Raw genomic sequence first — 10,565 nt, forward strand, 5'->3', positions numbered from 1 at the left:
ACTAAATGTTAATTTGTATACCTTTTATATATATATACACACATGTACATGCACACACACACACACACACACACACATGCTCCATCCTTTTACCTTTACTCTGTGTGTCTCTCTGCTTCAAATGTGTTTCTTGTAAATAAAGGATTGTAGGATTCTTGTTTGTAATCTACTCTGCTATTCACTTTGTTTTTATGGGAGAATTCCTCCCATTCATACAGCTGTGATTAGTCACTGTATATTTCCCTAAATTTTATGCCCCCTTTTTTATATTTTTCTCTCTTCTTTCACCCTGTCCCTCCTTACCTGCTTTTTGCTTCTGACCACCACCTCCCCCAATTTGTCCTCCCTTCTATCAATCTCCCCTTTTCCCTTTCCCTTCCTACTTCTTCTCCCCTTCTGCTTTCCCTTTCTCTACCCAAATGAATGTGTATGTTGTTCCCTCTTTGAGCTAAATCCAATGAGAGTGTTTCAAACAATGCTCACCCCTTTTATTCTTTCCCTCCACTGCAATAAGCCTTTCATGCCTCTTTGTGTGTTATAATTTACCCCATTCTGCCTCCCCTTTTCCTCTTCTCTCAGTACAATTCTTTTTTTACCCCTTAATTATCTTTTGTCATCATATCAAAGTCAAATTACAAACATACCCTCTAATTATACTCCTTCTAACTGCCCTAATAGAGACAAAGTTCTTAAGTCATAAGTATTATCTTTCCATGATAATATATAAACAATTTAATCTTTTTTGATTATCATGTGGTTTTTGTTGTTCTTGTTCTTCTCTGTTTACCTTTTCATGCTTCTCTTGAGTTTGTATTTGAAGATCAAATTTTCTGTTCAGCTCTGATCTTTTCATCAGGAAAGTTTGAAAGTCACTGATTTCATTGAATATTCATCTTTTCTCCTAAAAGATAATGCTCAGTTTTGCTGGGTTGTTGATTCTTGTTTGTAATACAAGCTCTTTTACCTTCTGGAATGTCATATTCTAAGCCCTCTGATTCTTTAATGTAGAAGCTTCTAAGTCCTGTGTAATCCTGACTGTAGCTCCTTTATATTTAAATTGTTTCTTTTGAGATATTTGCAGTATTTTCCCCTTGACCAAAGAATTCTAGAGTTTGGCCACAATATTGCATGCTTTCACTTTAGGATCTCTTTCAGGAGGTGATCAGTGAATTCTTTCAATGATTGTTTTATCCTCTGGTTCCAGGACCTCAGGGCAATTTTCCTTCATAATTTCTTGAAAGATGCTTTACAGGATTTTTGTTCTTATTGTTGTTCATTACTTTTGCTTTTAAATTATCTCTCCTAGATCTGTTTACAAGTTGTTTTTCCAATGAGGTATTTACATTTTCTCCTATTATTTTCATTCTTCTTATTTTGTTTGACTGATTCTTGATGTCTCATAGTGTCATTACGTTCTGCCTGTCGAATTCTAATTTTTAAGGAATAATTTTCTTCCGTTAGCTTTTGTACCTCCTTTTCCACATGGCCAATTCTATTTTTTCTTTTTATTTCTTTCTTTATTTGTCTGTATTGAGTTTTCAACATTCATTTCCACAAAATTTTGAGTTCCTAATTTTCTCCCCATCTCTCCCCTCCCCCACCCTAAAATGCCTTGCATTCTGATTTCCCTTTTCACCAATGTGCCCTCCCTACTAACACCCTTTCCTTCTCTTATCTCCATCTTCTCTCTTGTCCTGTAGGGCAAGATAAATTTCTATACTCCATTACTGTATTTCTTTTTTTAATTTAATTTTTCATTTTTAACACAGTTCATATCACATAAAACAATTCCAACTTTTGGTCAGATGATACTTCTTTTAAAGCGTTTACAATATTGACAACAAACAAATTTTTTTTAACATTAACCAATTGAGACACAAATAATAATTATGTACTCTAACTTTACAAGCCCTTAACCTAATTGTCTCCACGCTATTATTAAGAATTAAAAGACGCTAACTTATTGTTGTTGGTCTAAAGACCTAAGCCTAATAGCTTAATTTTAGACTTAACCTCAGATGTTCCCCTACCAAATATCTATAATTTAATAGATCAGGTATTAAGCTTAAAAACTTTTTGACTATAGGAAATTGCCACTAAAAGTAGGGACATTGCAGGGAAACAATATCTCCCCAATTTCATGCCAATTCCAGGCAGGAGTAGATTGTCAACTTGCATTCAGTCAGGCTTAAAGTCTGCCAGGTGTCAGTGGGGAAATTGAGCAAGGAGAATTCTATCTCAGCCTAGGCTGAACAGCCACTCTCCCACCATTCCCATGAGATCACCTTTTTCAGTTCATACCAGTATCTCACAAGCTTACTTGGATTGGAGGCTCAGACCACCTTTCTTGCTATTCATCCCTAGCATTAGACTCAGAAGAACAGTTAGTTAATAGTCCTATAGCATCTTAAAATAGCAAGTTCTAATAACCAGGTTTCAGATAGGATTATAATTTCACATTGGCTAAGGATCATCTTTTGAGGCAAGTCTTAAGTGGCTTACATGCCTTTCTATACCTGTTCTTGTTCCTGATTTAATAACAATCATAAAATCAAATTTACCATTAAAACCATAACTTTTCCATCAACGCCAAATTTTACCTGAGGTTAATCGTCTCTAGCAAATTTAGACTAAAATTCTTTTCCCAAAATTAAAGATGCTTCTGATTAAGTCTCAGGAATTATTTCAGTTGTTTTAATACTAATTGCTTTTGCGTCACTTTGTAACATGTGCAATTTTTCTTCTCATCTCTCCCCTACTCCCACCCCAAAAAACTGTGCATTCTGATTACTCCTTCCCTCAATGTACCCTCCATCACACCCCACCCCTCCCTTATCCCCATCTTCTCTCTTTTCTTGTAGGGCAAGATAAATTTCTATACCCCATTACCTGTGTTTCTTATTTCCCGGTTACGTGCAACAATAATTCTCAATATTCTTTTCTAATAATTTGAATTCCAACTTCTCTCCCTCCCACCCTCCCTACCCATCTTCACTGAGAAGGGAAGCAATTCAATACCGACTAAATATGCAAAATTTCTCTCTTGTCCTGTACAGCAAGATAAATTTCTATACTGCATTACTTGTATTTCTTATTTCCCAGTTGCATGCAAAAACAGTTCCCAACATTTGCTCCTAAAACTTTGAGTTCCAACTACTCTTCCTTCCTCCCTACCCACCCATCCCCACTGAAAAAGCAAACAATTCATATAGGCTATATATGTGTGGTTTTGCAAATGACTTCCATAATAGTCATGTTGTGTAGGACTAACTACAATTCTCTCCATCCTATCCTGTCCCCCATTTCTTCTATTCTCTCTTTTGACCATGTCCCTCCCAAGAGTGTTTACTTCTAATTGCTCCCTCCTCCCATTGCCCTCCCTTCCATCATCCCTCCCACCCTGCTTATCCCTTTCTCCCCTACTTTCCTGTCGTGTCAGATAGATTTTCATACCAAATTGAGTGTGCATGTTATTCCTTCCTTGAGCCAAATGTGATGAGAGTAAGCTTCACTGTTTCCCTCTCACTTCCCTCCTTTTCCCCTCCATTGGAAAAGCTTTTTCTTGCCTCTTCTATGAGAGGCGATTTGCCCCATTCCATTTCTCCCTTTCTCCTCCCAATGTATTCCTCTCTCACCCGTTAATTTTATTTTTTTAGATATAATCCCTTGCTATTCAACTCACTCTGTGCTCTCTGTCTCTGTCTCTCTCTCTCCATATATATATATATATATATATATATATGTATGTATATATATGCATATGTATGTGTGTGTATGTGTGTGTGTAATCCTTCCAACTACCCATATACTGAGAAAAATTTTAAGTGTTACAAATATTATGTTTCCATGGAGGAATGTAAACAGTTCAACTTTAGAAAGTCCTTTATGATTTGTCTTTCCTGTTTATCTTTTCATGTTTCACTTGATTCTTATGTTTGAAAGTCAAATTTTCTATTCAGTTCTGGTCTTTTCATCAAGAATGCTTGAAAATCCTCTATTTCATTGACTTACCATTTTTTTCTCCTGAAGTATTATACTCAGTTTTGCTGGGTAGGTGATTCTTGATTTTAATCCTGCTTCTTTTGACTTCTGGAATATCATATTCCAAGCCCTTTGATCCCTTAAGGTAGAAGGTGCTAGATCTTGTGTTATCCTGATTGCATTTCCACAATACTTGAATTGTTTCTCTGGCTGCTTACAATATTTTCTCCTTGACCTGGGAACTCTGAAATTTGGATACAATATTCCTAGGGGTTTCTCTTTTTGAATCTCTTTCAGGAAGTGATCAGTGGATTCTTTCAATTTCTATTTTACACTCTGGTGCTAGAATATCAGGGCTGTTTTCCCTGATAATTTCTTGAAATATGATGTCTTTTTTTTCCTTCATGGTTTTAAGATAGACCAATAATTTTTAAATTATCTCTCATGGATCTATTTTCTAGGCCAATTGTTTTTTCAATGAGATATTTCACATTGTTTTCTATTTTTTCATTCTTGTTGTTTAGTCTTATAATTTCTTGATTTCTCATAAATTATTTGCTTCCATTTGCTCCCTTCTAATTTTGAAGGAATTATTTTCTTCAGTGAGCTTTTGGACTTCCTTTTCCATTTGGCTAGTTCTGCTTTTTAAGGCATTCTTTTCCTCATTGAGTTTTTGGATCTCTTTTGCCATTTGAGTTAGTCTATTTTTAAAGATGTTATTTTCTTCAGCTTTTTGGGGGGTCTCCATTAGCAAGGTGGCGACTTTTTTTCATGATTTTCTAGAATCATTCTCATTTCTCTTCCCAGTTTTTGCTGTACTTCCCTTACTTGATTTTCAAAATCCTTTTTGAGTTCTTCCATGGCCTGAGACCATTTCATATTTTTCTTGGAGGCTTTGGATGCAGGAATCTTAACCTTGCTCTCTTCTTCCAGTTATATGCTTTGATTTTCCTTGGCAAAAGAAAATACCTTTTCACTAAGAAAGTATCCTTCCATAGTCTTAATTTTTCCCCCCTTTGCTCAGTTCCCTAGCCAATTATTTGACTTCCTTGTTAAGTGGAGGGTGCAAATTTTAGGGGCTTTGTGCATCTGCTTTTAGTGATATCTCCAGTGACATGTAAATTCTTAGCTCTCTCAAAGTGGTATGATCAAAGGGAAGGTGTTTCCTGATGTGCACTCTGGTCTGTGAGCAGCCACTAGCACCCTATTTCTGCCTTGTATTTGTGAGTAAGATTCCCTCTCCATAGCTGCCACTAGCTCCATCACATTAGCACTCCTTGCCCCAGGGTTACCACCCAAGACTGAGACCCAGGTCAGCAGCTTGATTCCCCCACTGTCTGTAAGTCAAGACCTCCAGAAGTAGATGGCTGCTGTAGCTGTGGCTGCCACCACCCTGGGGCTGGAGCTGGGGCTAGGACCAGACCACATTCCTGTCTCACGAAATTTAGAGAGCTTTCCCACTGACATTTTACGCTGTCTTTGGTTTTGTGGTTTGAGAAGTCTGGAAACCATGGCACAGTGATTCAGTGCCCTGAGACTTGTTCCAGTCCTATCTGTGCTGGCATGGTTCATGTTGGGCTGTGTTTTGCTCTGAACCCAGTGAAATACACCCCTCCTGTTTCACTCTGTCATTTTGTGGCTTCTGCTGCTCTAGAATTTGTTCAGAGCAATTTTTTACAGGTATTTTGAGGGGTTTGGGTGGAAAGCTCAGACAAGCACCTGCTTCTACTCTGCCACCTTGGCTACACCCCCTTATTCTGTATTTCTAAGCTATCATCCCTCTGGCAGAGAGTGGGTGACATATTTTATCCTCAGTCCTCTGAACTTTTGGTTTATCACTGCATTAATCAGAATTTTAAAGACCTTAAAATGGTTTTCCTTTGTTATTATTAACCTTATATAAAGTGTTCTCCCAAATCTATTTACTTTACTCTGCATCAGTTCATAGATCATAGTTTCCTCTGAAGCCTTCCATTTTGTCACTTTTTCAGGCACAATATTCAACTACATTTACATATCACATTTTTTTAGTCATTACCCAAGAGATGGACATCCCTTTAGTTTCAAGTGTCTGGCTTATATAATAAGAGTTGTTATAAATATTTTTGTAAACATGGGTGTTTTTAGGGTATAGGCAGAAGTGTTCTGGAACCATCTCAAACCTGGCTCTGAGAACAAGTTTTTTTTCTAATATTCATTGTGAGGATTTATATCCTAGAAGCTAGAAAATGGTACAAAGCAAACTTCATTTATTATTTTGTTGATTGTTCAGCAGGGGTAGGGAATCTGTGGCCTCAAGGCCACAGGTGCCCTTCTTGTTCCTCAAGTGTGACCTTTTGAATGAATCCATACTTCACAGAACAAATCCCCTTAATAAAAAGACTTTGGACTCAGTCAAAAGGTTACCTCCAAGGACCTAGAAGGCCACCTGTGGCCTGGAGGCCACAGTTGCCCTACCCTTGTTTTAGGGTTAAGAAAACGATTGAGAAAATGTTGACATTCCAGATTAAACTTAAGATGTTTCCTTACACAGATATTTTTCAGAGGCTAATTGTGAAACATTCACCAGCATGCTCTTGGGTATAGTCCTACTAGGGGTATAGTTACATTAACATCTATGTACAGTTTACAACTTTTTGGCCATTGTGTCAAATTGCTTTCCAGAATGGCTGGAACAATTTATAGCTCCATCAATAGCAAAGATTTTTCTATAGCCCCTCCAAAATTTGTCATTTACCATTTTGTCATCTTTGCAGTATCTTTTATTCTTATTATATAATTTGCGTATCTTTTTTCTACCATCCGTGTTGGCAATTGCTAATGCCTTTATAGTGCTATTTAGAGATGTCTGCCCACTATACATCTTCACACTTCCCTTTATTTGGTTTTTCAGTCTTCTGAGATCTTGGAGTTCCATAATTCACAGCCATATAATATCACCTGGACAATACTGGGGTTAAAGATATGGGCTTTTCTTTAATTAACTTACCTTCTGTGCCTGGACCTAATTAAGGATTATTGAGCTTGATTTTATCACTTTTGATAGATGTATAAGCTTAGATCCTCAGGATCTTGTATGAGACAAAGTATGGTAATAGATGTGCATTGCTAACATCCTTGCACACCAATCCCAAACATTTGTACTTTTACTCTAAAATTAAACAAACAGTACATATTCATTGAGTGAGTACTATGTGTCCAGCAATTGGAGAGAATAAGTTTTTAAAATAGTCTTAAAAATTTAAAATAATATATACTTGTTATCAGAAAAAATGTATTCAAATCCAGTTTCTGATATTTATTACTTAATGACTTTAGGCAAGTCATTGCCTAGATTTATAATTCCATGATATTTTTTAAAGACATAATTGCCAAATTATTTTATTTTAATGTTCTATGGATGCTTTAGGTTTTTACATCATAGTTATTTGTGGATATGTTCTCCATCTTTCTACACATGCCATATGATAAACCTTCCTTTATAATAGTGAAAGATAGCCAAAACAAGAAGTGGCCATATCCAAAAGAACATACGACATTCCCTCGCCGTAGCCCCACACCTATCCAATGAAGAATGGCATTTTCATCTTTTCAGGGTCAGAGTTGGGCCTCATGATGGTCAATATTTGGCTTTTTAAAAGTTTTTTTGTTTATGTTATTATTGTTGTGTAAATTGTCATACTCTTTATATTTGCTTCATTGTGCATCTGTTCATACAGTCCTTCCCAAGTTTCTCTCAATTTCTCATATTCATCATTTGCTATGATGAAATAATATTCATTACATTCACCACCAAAATTTGTTGTCATTTTCAAATCAATTGACAGCCACTTTATTTCCAGTCTTTAGCTACCACAAAAGGGTATTCATATTTTTGTCTTTCTTATCCTTTGAAGTTATGCCCAGCAGTGGGATGTCTGGGACAAAGGTCATCAACAGTTCTATCGTTTTCCCTCTTATTTCCAAATAACTTTCTAGAGCATTCACACAAACTTACAGCTCCAAAAGCAGAGGTTTTCTTTCCTTATTTTATCATTTTTTTTTAATCAATCCATAGGATTTCAGGGGAAACACGAGTTGTTTTAATTTACATTTTTCTTAATGTTGATTGTTCAGAACAATTTTTCATATGGTTGTTAATAGCTGGCAATTCTTTTGATAACTATTTTTTTAGAAGATCTTAAAGTAGTTTTTAAAAAATAATTATTTATTTTTCAACATTCACTCATAAAATTTTGAGTTCCAAATTGTTTTCTGCATTCTTCCCTCTCGCCTCCCCTTCTTTCTCCCCAAGATGGCAAACAATCTGATATGGGCTATGCATATACAATCATCTTAAACATATTTACACATTAGTCATTTTGTGAAAAAAGAATCAGAGCAAAAGGAAAAACCCACTAGAAAGGAAAAACAACAACAAAAGAGAAAATAGTATACTTCAGACTCACAGTTTTTTCTCTGCATGTGGATAACATTTTCCATCATGAGTCTTTTGGAATTGTCTTAGATCATTGTATTGCTGAAATGAGCTAAATCTACCAAAGTTGATCATCATACAGTGTTGCTGTTACTGTGTACAATTTTCTCCTGGTTCTGCTTACTTCACTCAGCATCAGTTCATATAAGTCTTTCTAAGTTTTTCTGAAACTCTCCTACTCATCATTTCTTATAGAACAGTAGTATTTCATTGCATTCATGTATCACAAATTGGTCAACAATCCCAAATTGATGGGCATCCCTTCAATTTCCAATTCTTTGACACCATAAAAAAAGAGCTTCTATCAATATTTTTGTACATGTGAATCCTTTCCCCCTTTTAATGATCGTTTTGGGATACAGACCTAGAAATGGTATTGCTGGGTCAAAGGATATGCATAGGGTGATTACCCTTTGGACATGGTTCCAAATTGTTTTCCAGAATTGTTTGATCAGTTCACAACTCCACCAACAGTGCATTAGTAATCCAATTTTTCCATATCTCCAATATTTATCATTTTCCTGTTTTGTCCTAAAAGTGAGTCTCTTAGCTGCGATGTAGTGCCTAAGAGTTGATTTAATTTGCGTTTCTCTAATCAATAATGATTTGGAACATTTTTCATTTCCCTATAGATACCTTATATTTCTTCATATGAAAGCCTTTGACCATGTTTGATAACTGATCATATGTTTTTCATAGTAGTAGAAAAAAATTAAAAACAGAGTAAATATGCATCAATTAGGGGCTGAACAAATTGTGGCAATGTTGGTTGGGGTCCTCTTAGATGGATCTATACTCTTCTATTTTTTCACATACCACTAGTCAATTAAGTACATTCATTTTAATTAAGCATTTTCTGTAATCAAAGCTTCACTTAAGTACTCTTCTGATGTCCCATAATGGCCAGGCATTGACCCTGGAGGCTCAAAAGGCAGAGAGCTCTGCACAGTCCTGCCAAACTGGAAACGGCTCCTGCACTGCCTGTTGATGATTGTGTGCATGTGTGTGTGTGTGTGTGTGTGTGTGTGTGTGTGTGTGTGTGTGTTGTCCAAAGACCAACCAAATTAAGTCTAAAGGGGCTCATGACCAGAAAACAGGATGCCAGATGACAGATATTTTGGGCCATAGAAGCTCATGAAGACCATCTGTTAAGGCATGGAGATGTCTAAATTTGCATTAGTGAAGATGGCACTCACTCCAACAAAGCTGTAGGTCTTTTGAATTATTGAACTGTTTTAAAAAGGTTTATGTATATGCTGGGAATACAAAAAGAAAGTAATATATTACCCCTGTCCTCAAGGGGCTTACACATTTATAAATGGGATAGCACATGTATTTTAAACAATTATGGTACAAAGCAGAATGTAATAAAATAGAAGAAATGACATAAGAAGCTTGGAACAGAATAAATCACTTTCAGCTTAGGGAATTAATGGAGGCTTCATGGAGAAGGGGGTAACTGAATTAGACTTTAAAGGATTTGAAGGGATATTTCCTTTCCTCTTCTAATGCTACTAGGTAATAGAATATTCAAAATATAGAATTCTAGATTCTTCAAACTATAAAGGATTGTAGAAGTAATTTATTTTGATATCTGTACTTAATAGAAGAGGAAATCAAAGACATAATTTTAAAAATTTTATTTATCTCATTCTAAACTTAAGAAATAAAAAATATAGTAAAATAGAATAAAAAGATGATTGCTTGTGAAACTGCAAATCTATTATATACAACTTGCTATTCCTTTTAAATATATAGTAAAGTTACCATGTAACTTTATTTTCCTCCCATTTTTTCCTTTCCTCCCTCCCTAGAGAAGGCTACCATTAGATTCTACACATACTTCTATTTATCAGTTCTTTCTCTGGATGTGGTTAGCATCTTTTTTCACAGGTCCTTTGTAATTAATGTGTAGTTAAAATTATTGTGTTGTTCAAAGTTGTTCTTAAAACAATATTGCCATTACTATATTCAACATTTTCTTGGATCTGCTCATTTCACTTTGCATTATTTCATGTAAGTTCTATCTATGTTTTCTTTAAATCACTGAGCTCATTATTTCTTATGCACAGTAGTATTCAATCACCATCACATATCACAACTTGTT

The sequence above is a fragment of the Notamacropus eugenii genome, chromosome 1 (genome assembly GCF_028372415.1).
Source record: "Notamacropus eugenii isolate mMacEug1 chromosome 1, mMacEug1.pri_v2, whole genome shotgun sequence".
NCBI classification, from domain to species: domain Eukaryota; kingdom Metazoa; phylum Chordata; class Mammalia; order Diprotodontia; family Macropodidae; genus Notamacropus; species Notamacropus eugenii.